The sequence below is a fragment of the Zingiber officinale genome, chromosome 1B (genome assembly GCF_018446385.1).
Source record: "Zingiber officinale cultivar Zhangliang chromosome 1B, Zo_v1.1, whole genome shotgun sequence".
NCBI classification, from domain to species: Eukaryota; Viridiplantae; Streptophyta; class Magnoliopsida; order Zingiberales; family Zingiberaceae; genus Zingiber; species Zingiber officinale.
In genome coordinates this window covers 95,923,079-95,947,823 of record NC_055986.1, presented here as the reverse complement: position 1 = coordinate 95,947,823, position 24,745 = coordinate 95,923,079, and positions in this window count along the sequence as shown.

Here is a 24,745-nt window from a genome sequence, read left to right as displayed (position 1 = left end):
TAGAAAACCTAATAGAGTAGCATTCTAATAAAACCAACAGAAATACTTCATTGGAGCATCCCATACCTTGGAAGGTAGCAGCAAATCCAAAAACTCACAGCCTCTTCAAACACTGCCCACTGCCACCAATAGCTCCTACACCAATTCTCCAAGATCAGTCTAGAATACCAATCATACAGCAAAAGGGTTTGTTGAAACCCTAATCAACAGTCGATTCTTACCTCAATCGGAACCCCAATTCTTCAACCAAAACCGCAACAGCCGCAAGAAAGGCAGAGAGCAGTGATCAGCATAGAGGAAACTCCACAATATACTGCTCCAATGCTTCCTCTAATCCAAAACAGAAAGATCATCACAAGCGAAACCCAATTACACAAGAAACCTTGAATTCACAGAATTTCCAGACCAAACCTTACCTCAATTGATCACCTACAACTGGAGACAATCCGCAATACCCTCCAGTGAACAGATCAAGGAGGGGAACTGAGAGAGCTCAATCCACCAAGAGAGATGCGAACCGACTCCCCCTCCCCCTGCCGTGCCCTAGCTCCGCCGTGCCTTAGCCGTTGAGTCGCTGCCGCGCGCGTAAGCACAACCGGGGGAGCGATTGCTCCATCAAAGATAGGCGATACCCTCGAGATCCAGCGCCAATTTCTCTCCGACAGCACGTGAAGGCGAGATCGCGATGGAAGAGACCCCCCCCTCTGTCGGCGATCCAGGGCAGAAGCGCAAGAGAGAAGAAAGGAGGAGAGGGCGTCGGTGGAACACGTAGAGGGAAGGACGAGGGGAGGACTACTGCCGATGGTGAACTCGCGGTGGTCGGCGATCGGGCACGGAGGAATCGCCGGAGAGAGCTCGGGAGGAAGGGAGTCGCGTGCGAAGGGGAAAATGAAGCGGATCGGGAAAGAAAGGAAAGAAATTAGGGATTTAAGGATAATTTAATACTTAGGGTTAACTTAATCAAACTCTAAGTTCACTCCTTAATCAACTCCCACTTAAAATAATACTTAGTGCCTCCACTGTACCCCGAATTCATCCTCTTGAAACCAGTCATACGAACTCCGTTTAAATCCCGAAAAATTTCTAAAAATTTCTGAAAAATCCAATAAGATTTTTCGTCCAATAATATTTATTATTAAATTTTGCGATATCTTACATCTATGGTAGATGACTACAAGGTCTCTAAGGATCTTTCAATTGTAAAGTTAGATGAATTCTTTTGTGAAATGGAACTTCATGAACTTGCTAACAAAGGTCAAAAGGAGAAAGGTATAGCTTTGGTTGCAGGAGAAAAGAGCAAGGATGGGAGAAGAAAGAAAGAAAAGAAGAACGAGAAAGAGATTCCTTTATCTTCATCCTCCTCCGAGTCCGATGATGAAGGTGGATCATCATCAAGCGAGATGGCAAATTTTGTGAGGAGGATCATGAGAAGAAGCAGGAGATACAAAGGTAAAACTGTAGATCAAAATATTGATAAGTCTAACGTTACTTGCTATGAGTGTAGCAAGAAAAGACACTATCGGAGCGAGTGTCCAAAGCTAAAGAAGAAGGAGGAAAGGGCCAAGAAAAAGAAAGCCCTCAAAGCCACATGGGATGAATCTTCCTCAAGCTCATCGGAGGAGGAAGAGAAGAAGGAGAAGAGTACTCGGCAATTGGCACTCATGGTAAGGGAGGAGTCCGAGTCCGAGAGTGATGACTCAAGCACTTCAGCCGCGGCTTCATCATCTTCGGATGATGAAGAGGTAACCTCTTCTCACTTAGAAAAATGCTATAAGACTATTACACATTTGTCTACCTTGCTTAAAAAATCAAAAACAGAAAATAAATCATTAAAAGAAGAAGTAGAAAACTTGAGAGCTCTTAGGGAAGATGAGGTTGATGACCTACATCTAGAGCTCCTTGAGGATGAGAACAAGGCCTTGAAGGGTGAGGTTGAGAAACTCAAGAAAATGATTGAGAAATTCTCAACTAGCTCTAAGACCCTAGACATGATTCTAAATGCCCAAAGGGCAGTCTACAACAAGGCTGGATTAGGATACCAACCTAAGGAGTCTAGTTTTATTTCTTTAGTGTCAAGAACCCAATTTCATAGATCGCATGTTTCTAGGGTTCATAAGACTAGGAAGAAGGTAACAAAGGCATGGGTGCCTAAGTCTTTTATTGTAGATGCATTAGGTCCCAAGATTTGGGTACCAAAAACATCTATCTTTCGTGTCTTGTAGGCATTGGTAAAGGGGGAGCGTCTATCAACTTGGTTTGTTGATAGTGGATGCTCCAAGCACATGACCGGGGACAAGTCACTATTTTCTACCATTCAAAACAAAAATAGAGGTAATGTTGTAACGACCCACCTTCTAGGTACTGGCTGTAAGGCCGGTCGCTACAATTATGCTAAACTATACTGTGCGGAAAGCTGGGCTACTTAAAATTTTAGTCTACTAATGACGGATACAACTGCTAAGAAAGGTCTAAAAACCTTCTTTGTTGGTGTACATATGCTAAGGAGGGGAAACTGAACATCCCAACTGGGCTAGGGACTAGAACTAAACTTCCCAACTAACTACAGTCCTGCCGATCGATCCGCAGATCGATCGAAGCTATGGGGCATTCGGTTCCCAACTGGATCGGTCGGGCAGACCGATCCATGTGTGGCTGGATGGGTCGGGCAGACTGATCCATGTGTGGCTGGATCGGTCGGCAGACCGATCCAGGCACCCGAAACCCCTGGAACGCTACTGTATCGTGCTGGATCGGTCAGCTGACCGATCCAGGAGGATACAGTGGTATACTGTATCTGTCTGGATCGGTCGACTGACCGATCCAGGAGCTTAGCACACTACTGGATCAGTCGGCAGACCGATCCAGCGTCTGATTTCATGATACGAAATCAGAAATGCTGATTTCGACACCTTGTCGTGCCAAAACCACCTGCAAACACTCTAACATATACTAATAACTATTCTACCATACATTGGCAACATTCAAGACATAATATAATGCATGTTCACTAGTTCATACCATTAACCATACTAGAAAGCGAAGCATAAGGGAAAAGAGAACAAGACTTTAATAACTAGGCTTGCTACCAGTTCTAATGCGTAGTAAAATAAAACTAGATCCCTAGGATCTTTATTCCAGTTCCTTCCACACACATCCTCATCTGCACTGACCTTCAGCCTCCACTGCTAGTCTATTTTCCTTTTACCTGTATCTGCAGTATAAGGAAAATAGTATCTGTAAGCTAAAAAGCTTAGTAAGAAACCATCTACCTCACTAAATCATGCATACGATGCAAATATGCTTTTAAATCATGTTGTTTGAAAAACATACTGAATATGCAAGCATGGCATGGCATGGTATCATACAAAGTATGGCATAACATAAGCTGAGCATAAAATAAAACTGATCATAACATGTCTATAACTGTATATGAAACTATCATATTTAACAACTGAAATAAGCTGAGTTGATACAAAAGTGAGCTAAGCTGAGCTAATACTGAATTCCATTATGTTTTAAAACTGATTTGGAAAACTGTTATATATAATAGATAAAAATACTAAACATGCTGCTGTAGGGCCCTGGCAACTGTACTTGTTGTGCGCGCATCCCTATCTAAACCCGGGATTGCAAGTTCCGAATCTAGTAGGGTTTACTAGGTTAGCTAAACCTAGGGACGACTATGGGAGTCCAGCCTAGTGGATATCTAATCCAGTACAGTGCCGCTGCTGAAAGTAAAATACTGAAATGCTAATTAGCTGAATCTAGGTTATCTGAACCTAGAACTAGGTTGTCTGAACCTAGAGGCGACTGTGGGAGCCCACCCATTGGACATCTAGTCCCATAAAGCTGGAATAAAACTGATATGTTGTTTTAAATGCTTCTATACATTTAACTATGCTGTTAAAACTATCTAATGTTGTGCTAAACATTTTTATCGAACACCTAATGTGCTCCAACTATCCTCTCTAATGGGGAAACCACCTCTAGGCACCCGACGATGTCTAGAACCTTTATCTGAAGAGGAGAAACGCGTCCGGCCCATCCAGAGATACTCAACTAACCCCTAAATCTGCGAAGAGAATTAAATACACTCTAGAAGTCGATAAAAACCTACATATAACTAAATTATAAGCATGCAATCAAACGAGAGCTACTTATACTGCAGGTGAGGGGTTTCTTACCTTGTGTGCTAGATTTCTTACAAATCTAATCGCTAGGAATTCCGGTGGAGACGACTTCTCGACGATCCGCTCGCGTCCACGTGCTCTACTCGCGGAGGGGAACGTCCTCGTGCTGAAATCGTCGCCGGAAAGTGACCTTGGGACCCTAGGGAGAGAACCCTAGGTTGTTTGGGTGTTGGCGCCGAGAGAAGGAGAGAAAGGAGGGGTTGGCGTCGGTGAGGGTTTGGAGAAAAGAATTGGCGTGAGGTTTTGTGAGGAGAGGGCTGCCGAACCAAATTAAACCAAACCCACACTTAAGTTTTTCCTATTTATATTAAGCGGATAACTAAGCCCAACTTAAATATAAATATATTTGATTCTCCTTTCCTTTCAGCACGGCCCTGCTGGGTTCACCGGTTACTAAGGCTAACTAAAGGTTTAGCGGACCCGAGAGGTCCCGGGTTCGATTCCCGCTTAAGCCTTTTTATTCTTCTAATTATTTTTGCTACTTCCGCTACTCGAAAAATTTCGGAAAAATATCTAAAAATTCCAGAAAAATCATAGAATAATTCTAATGCAAGTTTGAGAATTTTCGGGCGTTACAAATGTGTCATTTGGTAACAGTGGTAGTCTTAAGGTTATAGGAGTTGGAGACATTCATATATCCGAATATCTCCAAATCAAGAATGTCCTTCTAGTCAAGGGGATGACTTTTAATCTCCTAAGTGTCAGTCAATTGTGTGATACAGGTTACACAATTGAATTTCATTCGAGTCAATGTCTAGTCAAAAACATTGACACACTTGACACGGTACTAGTAGGCACAAGGGTAGATAACATTTATCAAGTTTCTTTTAAAAGTGCTACTAATGCTCTTGCTAAGTGTTTCATGTCAAAAGAAGAAGAATCGTGGCTTTGGCATAGGAGGTTGGCTCATGTGAACATGAAGAATATCCGGAAGCTGGTCAACAAAGGTTTAGTGCGAGGCTTACCAAGCATTAAGTACCAAAAGACCAAATTGTGTGATGCATGTCAGAAGGGTAAGCAAACTAAAGCGCCTCATAAAGGTAAAAGCACTGTAAGTACAACTACTGCCTTAGACTTATTACATATGGATTTGTTTGATTGCAGTAGTATTATTTCATTAAATGGAGGTAGATACTGTTTAGTGATTATTGATGACTTTACTAGGTATACATGGACCTTCTTTTTGAAAACTAAGGATCAAACCATAGATATTTTTATTTCCTTTTGTAGAAGAACTGAAAATGAAAAATATACAACAATTAAAACCATTAGAAGTGATCATGGTGGGGAATTTCAAAATCATAGGTTTTTAGAATTCTGTCAAGAAAAGGGATATAGGCATGAGTTCTCTACTCCAAGGACCCCACAGCAAAATGGGGTTGTGGAGAGAAAGAACCGAGCTTTGCAAGAGGCTGCACGAAGCATGCTCAATGAGTACTCACTACCGAGCTACTTGTGGGCTGAAGCTGTGAATACAGCTTGCTATGTGCAAAACCGAGTCCTGATACATAGGTTTTTAGGAAAGACTCCCCATGAACTTTGGTTTGGAAACCCCCCTACAATTAAACATCTTAGGGTGTTTGGTTGTAAGGTGTTTATTTTGAACACCAAGGACCATCTTGGAAAATTTACGGCTAAGGCTGATGAAGGGATACTGGTCGGGTACTCTCTCTTCAGCAAAGCCTATCGAGTCTACAACAATAGGACTAAATTGATTGAAGAGTCCTCAGATGTAGCATTTGAAGAAATCCCTAACTTAAATGATCAATCAAGGGATGTAGGAGAAATTCAATTTGAACTTAGAAGGCTAAGTTTAAATGATCGAAACATAGAAAGAGTCGAAGTTGACTCTGATGATGATGAGCAAAGGCAACAAAGAACTCAATCTGATCCTTTGCCTAATATTGAGTCCTTGCCTGTGCCTAGTGAGACCATTCATGAGGCACCATCAACACCAAGACAATCTAGGATAGCCACTAGTCATCCCCAAGACCAAATTGTGGGAGACATCCAACAAGGAGTTAGGACTAGGTCATTCTTTAGAAATGAGTCTAATGAAGTCGCATTGATTTCAGAGATTGAACCAAAATTAGTTGATGAGGCATTGCGCGATCCTGATTGGATCATAGCTATGCAAGATGAGTTAGGTCAGTTTGAAAGGAGCCAAGTGTGGGACTTAGTTCCTAGACCTAAGAAGACCACCATTATTGGAACTAAATGGGTCTTCAAAAATAAGTTAAATCAAAAGGGAGAAGTCGTAAGGAACAAGGCGAGACTTGTAGCCAAGGGCTATAGTCAAGTCGAAGGCCTCGATTATGGTGAGACTTATGCTCCCGTGGCACGATTAGAGTCCATTCGTTTAATGCTAGCTTTTGCTGCACATAGAGGTTTCAAGCTCTATCAAATGGATGTTCTGCCTTCTTAAATGGCTTTATTAAAGAAGAGGTCTATGTTGAACAACCACCAGGGTTTGTGAATACCGAAGCTCCAAACCACGTGTACAAGCTCAAGAAAGCTCTCTTTGGGCTTAAACAAGCACCACGAGCTTGGTACGAAAGGTTGTCAACATATTTTTTGTAAGAGGCCAAATAGATCCAACACTATTTCTGCGTAGAGATGGTGAAAATATTTTTGTAGCCCAAGTGTATGTCGATGACATAATTTGTGGCTCAAATAACAAGGACTATTTGAATGAATTTATCACCCACATGGAGAGTGAGTTTGAGATGAGTCTAGTAGGAGAATTGACATTCTTCCTTGGACTTGAAATCAAACAAACTCGAAATGGCATTTATGTCCATCAGACGAAATACACTCAAGAGATGCTCAAGAAATTCAACATGAGTGACTCTAAGGAAGTGTCCACTCCAATGGCGATAAACACTCGTCTGGACAATGATGAGAGTGGAAAATCAGTTGATCTAACGCAATATAGAAGCATGATCGGTAGTCTTCTATATCTCACAGCTAGTCGACCGGATATACTCTTTGCTGTGGGCATGTGCGCTAGATATCAAGTCTGTGCCAAGGAATCTCATTTAATTGCAGTTAAGAGAATTTTGAGATACCTTAAAGGCACAATTAGAGTAGGTCTTTGGTACCCTCGTACGGAGTCTTTTGATTTGATAGGCTATACCGATTCCGATTATGCTGGATGCAAATTGGATCGGAAAAGCACTAGTGGGGGTTGCCAATTCTTAGGATCATCATTGGTTAGTTGGTCAAGTCGGAAGCAACATTATGTTGCTCTCTCCACGACCGAGGCTGAATACATTGCCATGGGAGAGAGTGTATCACAATTGTTGTGGATGATTCACACTCTAGAAGATTATAGACTTTCGTATAAGGGAGTGCAAGTGTTGTGTGACAACATTAGCACAATAAACCTAACGAAAAATCCAGTCCATCATTCTAGGACCAAACACATTGAAGTGCGTCATCACTTCATTAGAGATCACGTAGCTAGGGGAGACATTGCACTCACATATGTTGAGTCAAAGTCAAACCTAGCCGATATTTTCACCAAACCCCTTCCGGAAAATGAATTTAGTCATTTAAGGAGGGAATTGGGAATGTGTTTGGCTCAATAAGTCATTTTGACCACATCATGATCAATAAGGACAACTAAAACTACAAGAGAAATTGGGAAATTAATTTGGGCAACTTGGGAACATCTCACACAAACTATAAGGTTTAACAAAATATTTTTGTTTGCTAGAAATGGGGTGAGATGCTAGGATCAACCAAATTATTCAAAATGTATCATGCATCCCTTGAATAATTAGGTTGAAGAGACATAAATTGAGTATGGGGAAGATCATTACATAATTCATGTGTATTTGGTTCCTAGATCTTACTCATATATTCCAACCAAGGAATCTTGGTTGGACTTTCGCCTAGAAATTATCTAATTATGGTTGATGGTTGATGTGTTGATTGATATTGTTGTTTGATTCATTTCATGACTTTGATTGATAATAAGATAGGTTGTTAAAGGAAATAATAGCAACTTGGATATATTTTGACAAACTTGAAACTGATCATAGCAATCCTAAGTCTTAATTAATACCTTGGTTCACTATAGGTAATAGTTTTATAAGGTTTTCTGAAGATTGGAATCCTAGGATTCCAAATGTCTGAGTTTTTGGTTTTAAAGTCTGAAACTTTCGGGCTCCAAGCTCAGACCATAAGAGCTCATTTTTTTTTGAATATATTTGTCGGTGTTGATTCTTAGGTTCTAGGTTACGAATTTGGGAGGTTCTGAATTCTTGAGTTCTGAACTTTTCAGAATTCTCGATAGACAACGGCTCAAAATTTCAGTTACTGACAATTGCTGAAATTAGAATCAATGATTATCAGACACTGATCGGTCCAGGGACCGATCAGGATGATGCCTGATCGGTCTCCACGACCGATCAGGAGATTTGACCTCTATTCGATACCTGATCGGTCTCCACGACCGATCAGGAGGAAGGTTCACTGATCGATCCAGGGATCGATCAGGAGACACTAGCACCTTACTGATCCACATATGATCAGTCCAGGGACCGATCAGGAAGCTCCCTGATCGGTCCCCATGACCGATCAGGACAATCCCTGACCGATCAGGACGTTCCCTGATCGGTCAGGATTTCTCCTGATCGGACAACCGTCCGATCTTATGATCTGATCACCCTCTCTTTAACTTCCCCCAATCCTTCGTCCTCTCATTTCACGCCGAAAACCCTAGCCGAACCACTCCTCAGTCCCGACTCTTCTCTCCATCTTCTCCGAAAGCCTCAAATGGCGCCCAGGTAACTTCCTTTCTCCCCGAAATCTGTTCATTTTTGGTATTTTAGTTTCTTTTCACAGTATATCTCTGTGTGTTGTCTCGGTTCTCGACTCTGTGGCTCCCGTGGACTCCCATTTACCCCGATCATGTCCCATTTTTGACCTATTTAGGAAGAAATCAGCCGGTGAGGGTACTTCTAAGTCATCTGCTGAAAAATCCAAGTCCCAGGCACCCTCCCGACCTTAACCTTCCTCTTCTTCGAGATTTCCAAACCGACAGTTTGAACAAACGTTTCAACAGAGGACATTCAAGCTACTCCCATGTCGATCTATGGATCGAAAGTACATAGATGAGTTTTGTCCCTCTGTATCCGAAACCCTGGCCTATTATAAACTTGACTCGGTAGTCTACCTAGAAAGGGACATCAACTATGACCTAGTATCTGAATTCTACAACAATCTTCATCAGAACAGTGATGGTACTTATAAAACCCGAGTCGCTAAGAGAACTATCGATTTCTCCATCAGAGAATTCTTTGGGTATTTAGGTTGCCGAATGTGTTCAGGAGATCCTTTTCCCATTTATCCTGATTTACCAGAATCATTACCTCCTCCACTTGATGTATCACCTGACACTATCTATGAGTATTTCTTTGGATACCCTAGACCGGATGGACTGGATGAGTTGGATGTAGAGTTTCCTACTTTTGCGGCTCTACGACTATCTCCTCCTGACTATATTCTTTTTAAAATAGTCACAAACTGTCTTCTTCCAATCACATCCAAACCTCTAGCAGAGATCCGACCATACCACTGCCTGATGCTTTATGGTTTGCGTCGGCGTCTCGATTTTGATATCATGTCGAGCATCTATTCTTCGATCATCTCATATTCTCAGCCTAGCAGCTCCACTGTTTATATGCCTTATGGGCATATAATTACAGATTGGCTCGAGACCCTTCAGATTGATATCTCTAAGGGTAGAATAGTCAAGATGGTCAGACAGGATTGCAGACTTGGGAAGTGGGCATTTTCCAAGTCTGGAATCATAGGACAAAATGGGGATGTTCGGTGGAAGGATGGGAGAGCACTAGGTTAGTTACCACGGGGACCTCCACGACAGGTTGCTCCTGTTGCTGCTCCTCCTGCTGCTGACGATGGAGAGGGCGATCCTGATCTGCGCTGGCAGATCGCCGAGCTGGAGAGTCGCTTTGATCGACACGATGAGCTGCTGGTTGCTGAGCTTCATGGACTGCGTGTTCGGATAGACCAGCGCTACGATGACTTACGCAGTCAGCAGTTGGTGATGCAGCAGCTGCTTCTGGGCTGGATGGCCAACTACCCACCTCCGCAGCGTTTCTCGGGCCATCCACCTTCGAGCTCCAGCATGCCGCCTCAGGATTACGTGCCTCCCGCAGATGATGATGATGTTCCTCATGTTGAGGACATTGATTGATACATTCTGTTTGACTGTCTGTGTTTTGGATGCTATTCTATTGGATATTTTTGTATGACCTGGATATTTGCTTTTTCATCTATTTATGCTGCTCATTTTCCTGTTTTTCTTTATGTGTCATTTCCTATTGACTATTGATATGTTGTTCATATGCTTTGTCTTGACTGCCTCTTATTTCTTTATTACTGTCTCATAATACACTTAGAGGGACTTCTAGGTGCATTAAGAAAATGACAGTATAGGTTAAGGGGGAGTCTTTTGAGTTTTGTCACCTCATTTGTACCTTTTCGGTGTTTGACAAAGGGGGAGAGGATATCTAAGTTTAGAGATGTATGGAGATTTGATTTTAGGGGAGAAGATAACGGGGAGGATCTTGATTCCCGTTATTGACTTCCTTACATCGTGGTGTATTCATCTGAGGGGGAGGATCTTGATTCCCCTAAAATTATGAAAATAAGAACATTTCTGATCTAAACTTAAATCATGTTGTCAAACAACAAAAAGGGGGAGATTGTTGATACAGTCTGACCTGGCTGTTGTTTTGATGTTGACACGGATTTAAGTTTGTATCAGATGTTAATTAAACTCGGTTTGATTAATGATCAAGGTTGATCAAGTGGAAGGGAAAAGTCCAAGTTGGAAACTTGGCACGCGAAGTCGGAGAGGGCTTGGTAGCTCATTCTCTGGACTAGGAGGAGTCCAAGTTGGAAACTTGGCACGCGAAGTCGGAGAGGGCTCGGTAGCTCGTTCTCCGGACTAGGTCAGAGAGGGCTCGGTAGCTCGTTCTCTGGACCGGACGAAGTCGGAGAGGGCTCGGTAGCTCGTTCTCTGGACCTGACGAAGTCGGAGAGGGCTCGGTAGCTCGTTCTCCGGACTAGGTCAGAGAGGGCTCGGTAGCTCGTTCTCTGGACCAGACGAAGTTGGAGAAGGCTCGGCAGCTCGTTCTCCGGACTAGGTCAGAGAGGGCTCGGGAGCTCGTTCTCTGGACCGAATTAGGTCAGAGAGGGACCTAAGTGGACATTCCATGGTACATTGGATCGGTCGGCAGACCGATCCAGTGATACATAAGACAGTGGATCGGTCGGCAGACCGATCTAGTGAAACTGAGTTTCCATGGATCGGTCTGGTGACCGATCAGGAAACACTCAGTAGCACACTGAGTGTAATCTGATCGGTCTGTAGACCGATCAGGAAACACTCAGTAGCACACTGAGTGTAATCTGATCGGTCTTTGGACCGATCAGGAGAGGGTATTACGAAGAGAAGAAGGAGGGGATCGGTCGTGGAGACCGATCCACCGGCAGTCTGATCGGTCTCCATGACCGATCAGACAAGCTTCGGACCGATCAGGATATGCCCTGATCGGTCCATGGATCGGTCTGGTGACCGATCCACACACAATCAAATTTGTTGTTGTTTCTGCGATTCCTCCGCTGCATTTGATTTGCCTGATTCATGTGATATAACCCTCTGTGCTGTTAGCTTTTGAGTTTGCAGGATCACAGGTATCATTCCAAGCCTAATTTCAAATTAAGTCCATAAGAGGAATACGACAAATGGCCTTTCTGCTGTGATTCGCGGCGCATGGTGCATTTGAAGCATCAAACGGCTACTGGTGTGATCTGGCTGCGATCCGCTTGACTCCTGGTGATTGGTTCGAGCTCAGAAGACACCAGTGAAGACTGTGATTTCATTGGTGTGAGTTCAGAGAACCAGGTAAGGAGGAAGAGGGATTGGCTGAAGTGATGATTCTGTGCAGTTTGACCACGATCCGTGACAGCGGAGGACAGGGGCTTAAGAAGCAGTAAAAAATGAGAGGAAAGAACAAAAAAAAAAGAGAAAAAGAAAAACGTTCTGTTGATCGTTGTGGTGTGCTAAGTTCTTGAGCTCTCGGGTGAGAAACTACTGTCTGTGAAGTTCTCTGTTTCCACTGATCCTCGCGTGGTTGTAAGCTTTAGTTCATTCTTCTTTGCCACCGAGCTCTGTAAGTCTTGTGCTTTAACATATATATTTCTTGAGACTTTGTGGAGAGGTTACTCCACCGAGAAGGAGGATCTTTAGCCGGAATTTATCCGGGGTGCGATCTACCGAAGATCAAGGGGTCGTCCACCTTACAGACACGCCGAGGAGTAGGGGCAAGTTATCCCCGAACCTCGTAAATTCGTGTGTTAGTGTCCTTGTTTCTTCTTTGTTTTAGTTTCCTAATTCCGCTGTGCTAACAACTTTCTTTGTAGAAATTTGTGTTTAAGTTTTTAAGAGGGTATTCCCCCCCCCCCCCCCCCCTCTAGCCATCTAAGATCCTAACAGGGTAGTCTACTCTTGTTTACCCATTTCTAGTAGATTAAGTTTGGGTTACCCTGTCGGGTAAGTTTGTTTTGGAGGTACTAGCTATTCTGGAGCCTCCCCCTACATTATTGATAATTTTATTTAAATTAGGTTAGAGTTATATTTAAATTAAGTTTAGTAAATAAAAGATACTTGATTATAGCTTGGTTTGTAGTGTTTAAGTTTTACTTTAGACTTGTAATCTAAGTCTAGATTTTGTGATTTGACTAAATTATTAACAATCTTCTCTAATTTATCAATTTTATCTTTTAAAATATTATTTTGTATTCCTAATTTTCTTAAAGTTAATTTCTTATTTTTACTTAATAATTTTGAGTTATTCTTGTTTAGATATGAATCAAATTTAATCATGGTATTATTAGTATGCGTATCTAATTTTGAAGAAAAATCTATACTTGAGCATGCAAGATTAGTTGAACTACTGCAATCATGTGTTGTAAAAACTGGATTTTCATATAATGTATATTTATTTACCTTGATTTCTCCCTTTGGATTATTGGGTCTTTTTTCTGGGCATTGTCTTTTGCAGTGACCTATTTGTTTGCATTTGGAGCATTTAATTTGTTCCTTCCCTCTTTTGATCATTTTCTCCTTCTCCTTCGATTGTACTGGCCGAGTCTTACGAGTGGGGCATTCGTTTCTATAGTGTCCTCTCTCCCTACAATTAAACCAGATTATGAGAGATTTACTATTTGAATTTACAATTTTACCTTTTAGATCCATGATAGGATCCTCCCCCTTGACTGTTGTTGTCTCGAATTCAGACTCAGATTTAGCAATTTCTTCTCTGGCCATTAGTGCTATGAAATCGGTCTGATCTGATTCTTCTGAGTCTGGTTCAAAGGTTGATTCTGGAAAGTCGTGTTTGAATTCGAACTCTGGTTTATCTTGATCTTCTGACTCTGAAGGAATCTCATGAAGGTTGATCAATTTCTCCCAAAGCTCCTTAGCATTGTTGAATTTTCCGACTCGATCAAGTTCTGAATTTGTTAGGCTGCATAGGAGAGTCCATGCTGCTTTTGCATTTGCCTCGAATGTTCTTATGGTTTGTGAATCCCACTTGTCGCAAGTGATGGGTACACCTTCTTCGGTGGGGAGAATAAATCCAATATGGATTATAGTCCATATTTCTTCTTCAGTCTTCAATTGGTGATCCATCTTGTCTTTCAAGTATCTAAAGTCTTTGCCGGAGAAGAGCGGTTGACGAGTGGTGCTATAGCCTTCTTGGAGAGCCATTGAATCTTGCACGAAAAAGTAAACAAAAAACTTGTCCCAGGACTTAATCCTGGTTTAGTAGTACAGAATAAAGATAGAAATAGCAATTTACAAATTTTGAAAAAAAATAATAAAATAATAAAAAATATTATTAAAATTTTATAAAAAATGTTATTTCAAAATTTGCTATATGCAATATTTCGTTAATTCCAATCAATTGTGAAAAGATGAAAATGAATTTTTTGAAAATAGTTTTGGAGGGAAAAAATGAAAGGCGTAATTGTTGGATCGAGAAGCGCTAGAGGGGGGTGAATAGCGCTCGCGGCTATTTCGTTCGATTATCGGAATCGTAAAACGTTCGTCGAGTAATTAAAGCAGCGGAATAAAAAGAAACAAACACACAAGAACACGGTCGTTTACTTCGTTCGGAGCCTAGATCGACTCCTACTCGAAGGCCCGCGATCCTTGATCGCTTTCCGTGGGCAACAACTAAAATATCGTGAATAAGTACAAGTAGAAATAAGTACAACTGAAATTGAAATAATACCGACAACAGAATAATAATAAATGAAGCTTCGGGTCGTCGGCGACTGCAACAGCACTTTAGAATCGACTCTTGAGCAGCACACAACAGAAGGAAAGCTTGTGAATTGTTGGAATGAGCTGCTGGTCGAGATCCCTTATAAAGGGTGTTCAAGGCGCCTTCCACTGTTCACCAAGGCGCCTTGAATGAGCCGAGTCAGCCACTGAGATAAGGGCTGAACTGGTCGAACCTTATCAGGTTCAAGGCGCCTTCAACCTCTCCAAGGTGCCTTCATCAACTTGTTCAAGGCGCCTTCAGCCTCTCCAAGGTGCCTTGAAGCTTGCTTCGCAGCCAGCTCAGGTTTTGCACCCGAGGCGCCTCCAAGCTCCATGGAGGCGCCTCGGACACTGTTTATCCAAGGCTTAACTTTGTTCTTTCGTACCTGCAAGACATGTTAGACCCAAAACACAAACATATCCTGCAAAACAAAAGTTAGCACATATAGTATTATAAACATGAAGTTTGACAGTCATTGGACTGTCCGGGTTTGACTTCAGATTTCCTACCGAAAACCCTAGGTCGACCTGACGCCTACTGTTCCTTCTACGGGGAACGTGCCCTCACCTACTCCACTCAGGAGATTTACCTGATGTCAGTCCAATCCTCCAGACCGACTGGACTTTCCGCCTAGGGTTACTACCCCTTAGGACTTAGGGTTACATCCCCTAGGGTTTTTCTCCACGTAGGGTTACCATCCCCTAGGACCTAAGGTTACCGCCCCTTAGGGTTTTCCTCCACCTAGGGTTACCGCCCCCTAGGACCTAAGGTTACCGCCCCTTAGGGTTTTCCTCCACCTAGGGTTACCGGCCCCCTAGGACCTAAGGTTGCCGCCTCTTAGGGTTTTCCTCCACCTAGGGTTACCGCCCCCTATGACCTAAGGTTACCCCCCCCCCCCCCCCCTTTTAGGATTTTACTTCACCAAGGGTTACTACCCCCTGACCTAAGGTTAGCCCCCCTAGGATTTTCACCTTGCCTAACCGCAGCTAGGGTTTTGCCTAAGCATCACTTAGGACTTTCCTGTAAGTTCCATGAACCTTGTTAGATAACACCACAGCTTAACTATGAGCCCTTTGCCATAATCAAAACTCAGGTTCGATCATCTAGTGCTCACTGCACCAACACCTATGTGATAACTTAGATACCCTACCACTATACCATAGCCTCGGTGTAATAAATATTACTATATAGGCCTATAAATAGTTTGGCTTAATTAATTTGATATATTAATTATTGTAAAACCTCTTTAATTGGGTTGCTTGGAACAATTAAATCGATATTTTTTCATACATACTAGCTATAAATTAGTTGAGATGTTATGCAGGAGGATCCAAATATCTTTCATACTATTTTTAATAATTTATTATTTTTTATTTAGGATATTCTTCATATTTAGGGTAATTTTGGTAATTTTCATCTTTTGTATTTATTTGGATTTTGAGTGGGTTTAGAAATTTTAGAATTGTAAGTCTGAATTTTTTTTTTCTTTTAAAATTTATTTTCTTTATTTGCATCTTTGGAATTGAGATCTATATGTTAGGATTTTCTTTTTTCCTTTCTTTGTGTGTTATGATTTGAAGTCTATATAAGCATATGTTTAGCTGTTTGAAAAAATATCCTTGATGATTAAATAAAATTTTCTTTTTTGGAGAAATCTTTAGGACAACGATTTCTCATCTTATTTTATCTTCAAAACCTTTTTCTTGTTAGCATGTCGGGTAATTGCTGTCCTGCCCGACATCAAGATGTCATGGATATATTCAAAACAAAATGGACTAATTATAACTAGGCCAAGATTTTATGAACATATTCAAAAGAACTAATATAATTGAAGAATCGAAATGAGCCGATATAGGGGGAGATGAATATCACTCATTAAAAACTTTTTCTTTAATGGAAAGAAACAAACCAAAGTAAAGCAGCAGAAAAAGAAAGAGTAATAAAGATAACTTAGGTGACCACCTAGTTCGGAGCCTATATTGACTCCTACTCAAGACCTGCTATCCTTGATCACACTGATGGATAATTCACTTTAACTCTTCTTTCTAAAACCTTTATAAAAAAGTAATTCATACAAATGAAAAGTATACGATAACAACCGCTTACTATCTTATTTGAAATTAAGTACAATGCAAGCTAAATGAAAGTATACCGAAAAGAATAGCGATGAAGATCGTCGGCACTTTGTCAGAGCAGTATCTTGCTTGAAGATGAGTAGTAGAGCAACATGCAATGAGAGCTTTATCACAGAGTGAATTAGAATTCAATTGTTTGTCTCGGACATCGAGCTCCCCTTTTATAACCCTTGTTTGATCGACCGGAAACCAGTTCGGTCGACTAATCTTTTTAGTCGACTAATCCTTCTATCGATCGACTGAACCCCTTGCTTTCCTTCTTCACTGAGATTCGATCTTCACACATTTTTTAGCATTAATTGATTGGTCAACTAATCACTTGTTCAGTCGATTGAACAATGTAGTTTCCCTGTTCGCTGAGATTCATCATTATTTCTCTATTAAAGCTTTAATTGTTCGATCGACTGATCGTCCTGGCTTCTATTTTTGCTTTGGCATGATCTTACCTCTATTCTATATCAACCTAGTTCAATTGATCGATTCATGGGTTCGAAAGACTGATCAGGCCAGATCTTACAAAACGGAGTTAAACGGAATATTCCTATAAAACAAAGTTAGGACAATAATATATGATGCATGAGTAGTAATTTACAATAGAAATATCTTGATTTCAACATGGAAATCTTCCTGGTTTCTTCAGTAGGATCAGTAACCTAGAGTTTGTTTATTTCCAGAACACAACCTTATTGTCGTTCCTCTCTAGTTACTTATCTCAACCTACTTGCCAAACATTGGTCCTCCAGACCTGTTTGGACTTTGCAGTTTAACATCAGATCAGCTCACCAGGGCTTCCTCTCAATACCAGATTCTCCAGATCTATCGAGCTCTCTGCCAAGTGTCAGGTCCACTTGGACTTCTTATCTAGCTTCCATGATCTGCTATGACTTTCCTGGTTAAGTAAACATCCTATAGACTTAGTTAACTTGTTAGATCACAATAAGACTTAACTTGAACCTTTGATAATATCAAAACTCAAGTTCGATTCCGGTGCACCCTGTACTAACAATCTCTCTCTTTTTTATGTTTGGCAACCAAGGTTCACAGTTAAGTTTATAACATATGCAAAGATAAGTAAACAAGCATTTTAACTAAATTTTTTCCCTAAGTTTGTTAACTCCCCGTGAATTCACTATCTCTCCCCCTATGACACACATCAAAAATAGGAAAGATACAAACAACAAGTATGAAGTATTTGAAAATTTAAGTTTTTGGAGTTAGGAAAATTTGAAACCAAAGATGTATGAAAAATATGATTCTAAAAGAGTTAGGTTGAAAAAGTTAATGAAGATTTCTAATGAATAAGTTTTGAAAAATACACTTTTAAAAATATTTCTAAGTACAAATATATGAAAATATTTTAAAACTTTTGAAAATAAAAACTGTTAACCAAAAAAAAAAAAGTGATGAAATTAGTTGTTTATAAAACAACTTGTTTTGTAAAGAGAATTTTGAAACAAATATGTGAAGAAACAATTTCTTTTTCTTTTTTTTTTTTAAATGAAGGAGTCTAAAAACATAAGTGTAGAATTTTAAGGTTGAAAATTTAGGTTTAAAGCAATAAATTTTTTGAAAAAGATAATAAAATAACTTTTGAAATATTTGGAGAAAAGAAATTTTGAAATGAAAATATGTTACTTTAAACCAAATATTTGAAATTTTGAAGATTCGAAAATTTTGAAAAAAAATTGATAAAGAGGATAAAATATGAAGTTTAGAAATTTTGTAGTCTTGAAATAAATTTAAAAATGATATTTATACTCCCCCTTAAGTTGATATATACCTAAAAGTCCAAGAATGGTTAAAAAAATGTCCTTATTATGAAATGTCAAATCTTCATATCTAGCTGACTACTACAAGATAGCAGCTGCTGACTCAGGTTGATTAATTTGAGCTCTTTGGTTCCAACTAATTTGTTACTAGTTAAATTACTCAAATTTATCAATGTATATGTTTAAAGACTATATTTATAGTGATGCATTGACATAAGCATCTGAAATCTTACACTAAGTCCTAAGCATCTCACACCATTCTATGTTTCAAAATACATAAGTAAGGTATCTTATTGTACTTGTGAGATGTTAGCTGCTAAAACTATAGAAGCATGCAATTTACAGTAAGTCCTAGGCTACTCCATAAAGATAAAATATTTTTAAAAAAATTTTGAAATGGGAATTTTTAAGATACTTTTTGAAAACTAATAATTTTTAAAAACATATTTCGAAATAAAGAACACTACTCTATAAAGCACATTTCTAAATGTCTTCGTAAATTACTAAACTAAGATTTTAGTGAAGGTTTAGTAAATATATCAGCTAGATTAGCTTTGGCTTCAATGTATTGAATTTCTATATTACCTTTTGAGACATGATCCCAAATGAAGTTATAATGCCCGTAAATTACCTCTTTTAAAAAAAATACATATATGAGACGGCTAGGATTCGAACCCTAGAACTTTTATTTAAAATTAGTTAAAGTTGCCATTAGGGAGGTGGTAAAGCATCACATTGGGAATAGGGAACTATTCATTATATGTAGGATATGCATGATGAGATGCTTCAAATTCCACTTGGTATAAAAAGGAAATGGATCGGAAGAGACAAAACACAACTTCTCATTTTCCTTTCTCCTTCTCCATCAGAAACTCCTCCTCCCCTTTTCTCATGTTCGGCCAAGAACCCTAGGGTTCCACCTTTTGAAGCTTTTCAGGAGGAGATTCTAAGAGGGGGTTCTCACGAGGATTAGTACGCGCGTGAAGAGAAACTCAGAAATTAAGGCATACAAGAGGGGTTGTGTTCTTTCCTAAACCCTAGTGGTATAATAGTAAGATATAGCGAAAGAACGTAAGTACTACTCACCTACAGTATAAGTTGTTTCGATTATACATGGGTAAACGTTCTTGTAGTAGTTTTAGCATGATTTTATTCATGTTTAAAGAACATACATGATATGGAATGTAAGATGCTCCCCATCTAAGTTTTGGGATTAAGAGCATGTCTAGAGTATTTTGAATTGCTTCCCATTTAGTTTTGGGGCTAAGAAGCATATTCAAGTGCCCTAAAGTGCTTTCCTATAAGTGTGGGATTAAGAGCACACAAGGTGCTTGTTTAAATGACAATATTAAAAAAAAGAAGTATTTTACTTTAAATTGGCATGTACTGGACACAAGGTCCATGGGTGGGCTCCTAGATCGCCTAGTAGTACCTTAGTAGGTTCGGGATTAGCTACCTCGGATCTTATTAAAGAGTCGTGCAAAGTGGTACAATGCCGGGCCCAAAGCAAGTTGTTTATTATTTTCAATAGTTATCTATTATAAAGTTTCAAAAATTAGTTGTTTGTTAAGTGGAAGCATTCCTAAGCTTGGGAACTTTGGTTTAAAAGTGTAGCATTCATGAACACAAAAGTATGGTAAGATTATATGTTTCCAGTACAAGCATGGTTTTAAGTTTATGTTTTGCATGAAAAATTTATTTAAAGAGCATGTCATGTACATATTTCCGAATTATGCATTTTAGCATGAATTACTATTGAGTGCAAGCATGTGTTTTCCTACAATCATTTGAAAAGCATGTTTCCTTTTTAATGCACTATTTTGTGAGTAGATGGTACATACTAAGCATTCTCACTTATAGATTTGCATTTCTTTATACTACAGATAAAGGTAAAGGAAAGCTCGAGTAAGAGAAGGCAGCAGGAGCAGTGTTGGGTGTGTGTGTGGTGGAACAGTGGAAGAAGACCTTGGAACTTGCTAATACTTACAATGTGCTAAATCTTTATTCTATCGTGTTGTCTTTGTAGGGTCTTTCGGGCCACAAAAATTACTTTTGGCATTGCGGAAACCCCGAAATTCCATGCCACCAGATCCGTGCGAATATTAAATTTTTCATGTACGTGTTTTCTAATCCTAGATCTACTTTAGATCTACATGTTTAGGAGTTTATACCTTTGATGCGAAGTCCTTCGCTTATCCCGCTCGTCCAAGAAGATGTCGGATCTCAAGGGTGTCAAGTGAACACCCCTCTATGTATATCCACACGAACAATTAGGTGGAGAGGAAACCTTAGAGTGTGCTAGCACTCTTTGAGGGTTTCGGCCAAGGAGGAGGAGAGGGAGAGAAGAAGAAGCAAGGAGGAATAATAATGATCGATTATGAAAATAAGAGTAAAAAAATGGCTTAAGTATTTTCATCTAATGAAAATACTTAATGCTCATTAACACCATTAATGAGCCTCATTAATGAGCCTTAATGAATATTTAATGAATATTCATTCTTCATTAAATGACCATTTTGAAACTGATTCGAAATTTGAATCTAAAATTCAAATTGAATTCCATTTATCATTGAATTCAAAATTCAATGAATAACATCATTAAGCCTCACTTGAGTCTAACTCAAGTCTAGCCTCACTTGAGTCTAACTCAAGTCTAACTCAATCGAATCTTACTCAATTAATCTAATTTGGATTACTCTTAATCCAATTTGGTTCATCACAGGAACCTAATCCTCTTGGTTCATCATATGAACCGAATCTACATCTAATTGCCCTTTGTGTGTGACCCTATAGGTTCTTGTAACATTGGCAATGCTCTTAAAATCATTTAGAAGCATAAGTAATGAGCGGTATCTAGCAACACATCATTACTACCCAAGTTACAAGAATATTGAGATCCAACATCACCTTGTGACTACTAATTGTGACTCTTCACAATATATGACAAGTGTCCTTCTATCCTTGACACCTAGATTGATCAATGTGAGGCATAGACCGTGTCATCCTCTAATCAATCTAAATCTTGAACTCCAAGTAGACTCACTATATGAGCTCAATATCTAATATTGACTCACTTGAGCATGACCATGCACTTAGTGGTCTCACTCTATCAAGAATAACGATGTCACTCCCGTTATATAGGAGGGATAAATTCCATCTACATCACTCACATCCCTTTGCATAATTTGTTACATACCCAGTAATCGCCTTTATTGTCCACCCAGTTACGGGTGACGTTTGACGAAGATAAAGTATGCAACTCCTTATGTAGGGAACCATGGTGACTTCAGGTCCAAGGACTAGTAGTCATACTAATACCCACATGAGAAAGTATATGACACTCATATAATGATCCATGATACTTTCTCATGGCAGGTCATTCAGTATACATTCTCCAATGTATACCCATGTGTCAACTTGATATCTCTATATCCATGACTTGTGAGATCAAGTCATCGAGTTGACCTACATGCTAGTCTCATCGCATTAACATTATCCCTGAATGTTAATACTTGACTAGGAATGATTAAGAGTAGCATTCCCTATATCATCTCATTATCGATTCAACCAATCGATTGATATAGGTAAGAACCTTCTACTCAAGGACGCTATTATACTTAGTTATTTGGCACCAATACAAGTAAGTATAATAACCAAAATAAAAGCCTTTATATATATAGGAAAATGATACAATGAGTTCATACAATGATCATCATATGATTGGCTCTAGGGCTCTAATTAACAGTCTTACCTCCACTCTGCATAAATTACTACCATGATTTGTTTAAGATGAACTTACTAGTTTGACAGTAATTAGAATGCCTGAAGAGTTAGTAATCTAATAGTCCTAATCTTTGCTTCCACAAGATTAAAAGCTTGAGTTATAATTGTCTATTGAAATTGGCTAAATGCTGCTTACATTAAGTAGCATTATGTGTTGAATACTTGCGTACAAATAATTGCGTTCAATTCTTGTTTGACTCCTTTAAAACCATGTTTAGAGTTGTTAAAGAATAGATACATCACTGAAATTCTAAGTACTCAATCAGGCTTCTACATGCCTACATCATTTAATAGAAACAAAAATTTGAAATTTGTAATGAAAGAGTAATGTCTGTCATAAGGTAAGAAGGGCGGGCGTTACAGTATGGTATCATAGCAAGTTCCACCCTTCCGCCACACACACATCAAGCATTGCTCCTGCAGCTTCTAAGTAAAAAAGTATCTTCTCACAACTTTTAGGCATTTTTGTTTCTGTTAGAAATGTTTGTTAAGATTAAGCATGCTTATACATGAAAGTGCTAATGATAGCAAGTAAGAATGATGATGAGCTGATGTATGTTTCATTGGCTTGGTTCAGGGATATGTAGAATGGCCAGAGGATGTCTGATTAGACAGCCAAGAGTTAATGAATCTCAACAAGAGTCAAATGAGCCTATAGCACTGCCCAATCTTTTAGAAGTAGTAACTCAGCTGCAGAGACAGTTGGTTGAACAGTAGCAGGTTATTGCCACCCTGACTGCTAACCAGCAAGCTGCACCCATAGCCCCACCGGAAGCCAACATGGAGGCACCAATTATGGTTGAGGTTCCATCAGCTGAACCTGCATCCCCGACAAGGGTAGTGAGGCAAGAAGCATACCTCATCTAGTGGTAGAAACTAAAACCAGAGAACTCTGGCACTAGCGAACCATGGGATGCTCAAGCATGGTTCAAAACCCTTGAGAGTATAATGGAACTATTGGAATGGCCGGAGGTAGAAAAGATAAAGTGCTCCTCCTTCTGCCTCACTGGTGATGCAACAATATGGTGGGAATGGGTCAAGGCAAAAAGAATAGTGAATCAAATAACCTGGGCTGACTTCGAGACTGAGTTCTTCGAAGAGTTCTTCCATATACGAGTCATGAACAAACATTACGACGAGTTCACGGAATTTTGACAAGGAAGTTTATCAGTTAATGAAGCCGTGAAGAAATTCAATAGGCTGACTCGCCTATGCTCTGAGCTGGTCAGCACAGAATGAGAAAGGATAAGACTAATGCTCAAGATGCTGAGGCCAGAGATAGCTCTGAATGTAGCCGGTGGAATTAATAGACCGCATATTGTAGAAGAACTGAGGAGAAGCCATCCCCAATTGAGAATAAAAGCCAAGGGAGTTCTGGCACTCAGAAACCCCAAAGCCATGGTTCAAACTAGAAGGGGAACCCCAAGAGAAAGAAGTGGAATAATCTAAAAGGAGGATCTGTAAGCAAGCAGCCTAAGTATGCTACGTGTCCCATGTGTGGGAAGTTGCATCCTGGAATCTGTCGCAAGGGCACTAGTGGATGTTATACGTGTGGTCAAGAGGGGCATATAGCCAAGCATTGCCAGACTAAGATTAACCTACCTCCAGCACAGCCTATTTAGTATGGAGGCAAGCAAACACAGCTACACCAGATGCAGGCCGCATTGGAGGGTCCTCATATATTACAAATGCTCAGATTTTCTCCCTTACCAGAGAGGAGGTAGCAAACGCCTCTACTGTTGTCACAAGTCAGATACACATTTTTAGTCAATATGCAACTGTGCTATTTGATACTGGGGCAACCCATTTGTTTGTCTCCATGGCATTTGCTGAAAGAATAGGTATACCTCTGGATGTCCTAAGTGGACAGTTCTTGACAACACTACCCTCGGGAGAGATAATTACATCTACGCACTGGCTACGTGCTGTGATAGTCAGAATTGCAGACAGAGAACTGTACAGTGATCTGATAATGCTGAACATGTCTGATTACGATGTTATCTTTGGGATGGATTTTTTGAGCAAGTATGGTTCTTCCATCGAGTGCCATAAGTGAAGAGTCGTATTCCAACTTGAGGCAGAGTCTAAGTTCGAGTTCATCAGAGAATCAAGGAAGATAACCTAGAAATTCTTATCAGCCATGAAAGCTGAGAAAATGTTAGCCAATGGATGCACTGGATTTCTAACCCATGTGATCAATACCCAGCAAGAAAGAGACCAAAAGCTAGAAGAAGTCAGAGTCATATGTGACTACCCAGAAGTGTTTCTGGATGAGTTACCAGGCTTAGTTTTGGATAGGAAAATTGAACTTGAGATTGAACTCATCGTTGGTACCCATCCAATCTCAAAAGCACCCTACGCATGGCTTCGACAGAATTGAAAGAACTTCAGGAACATCTATAGGAGCTACTCGACAAGGGTTTCATTCACCCTAGTCACTCACCGTGGGGAGCTCCGGTGTTGTTCGTGAAGAAGAAGGACGGGTCTATGCAAATGTGTGT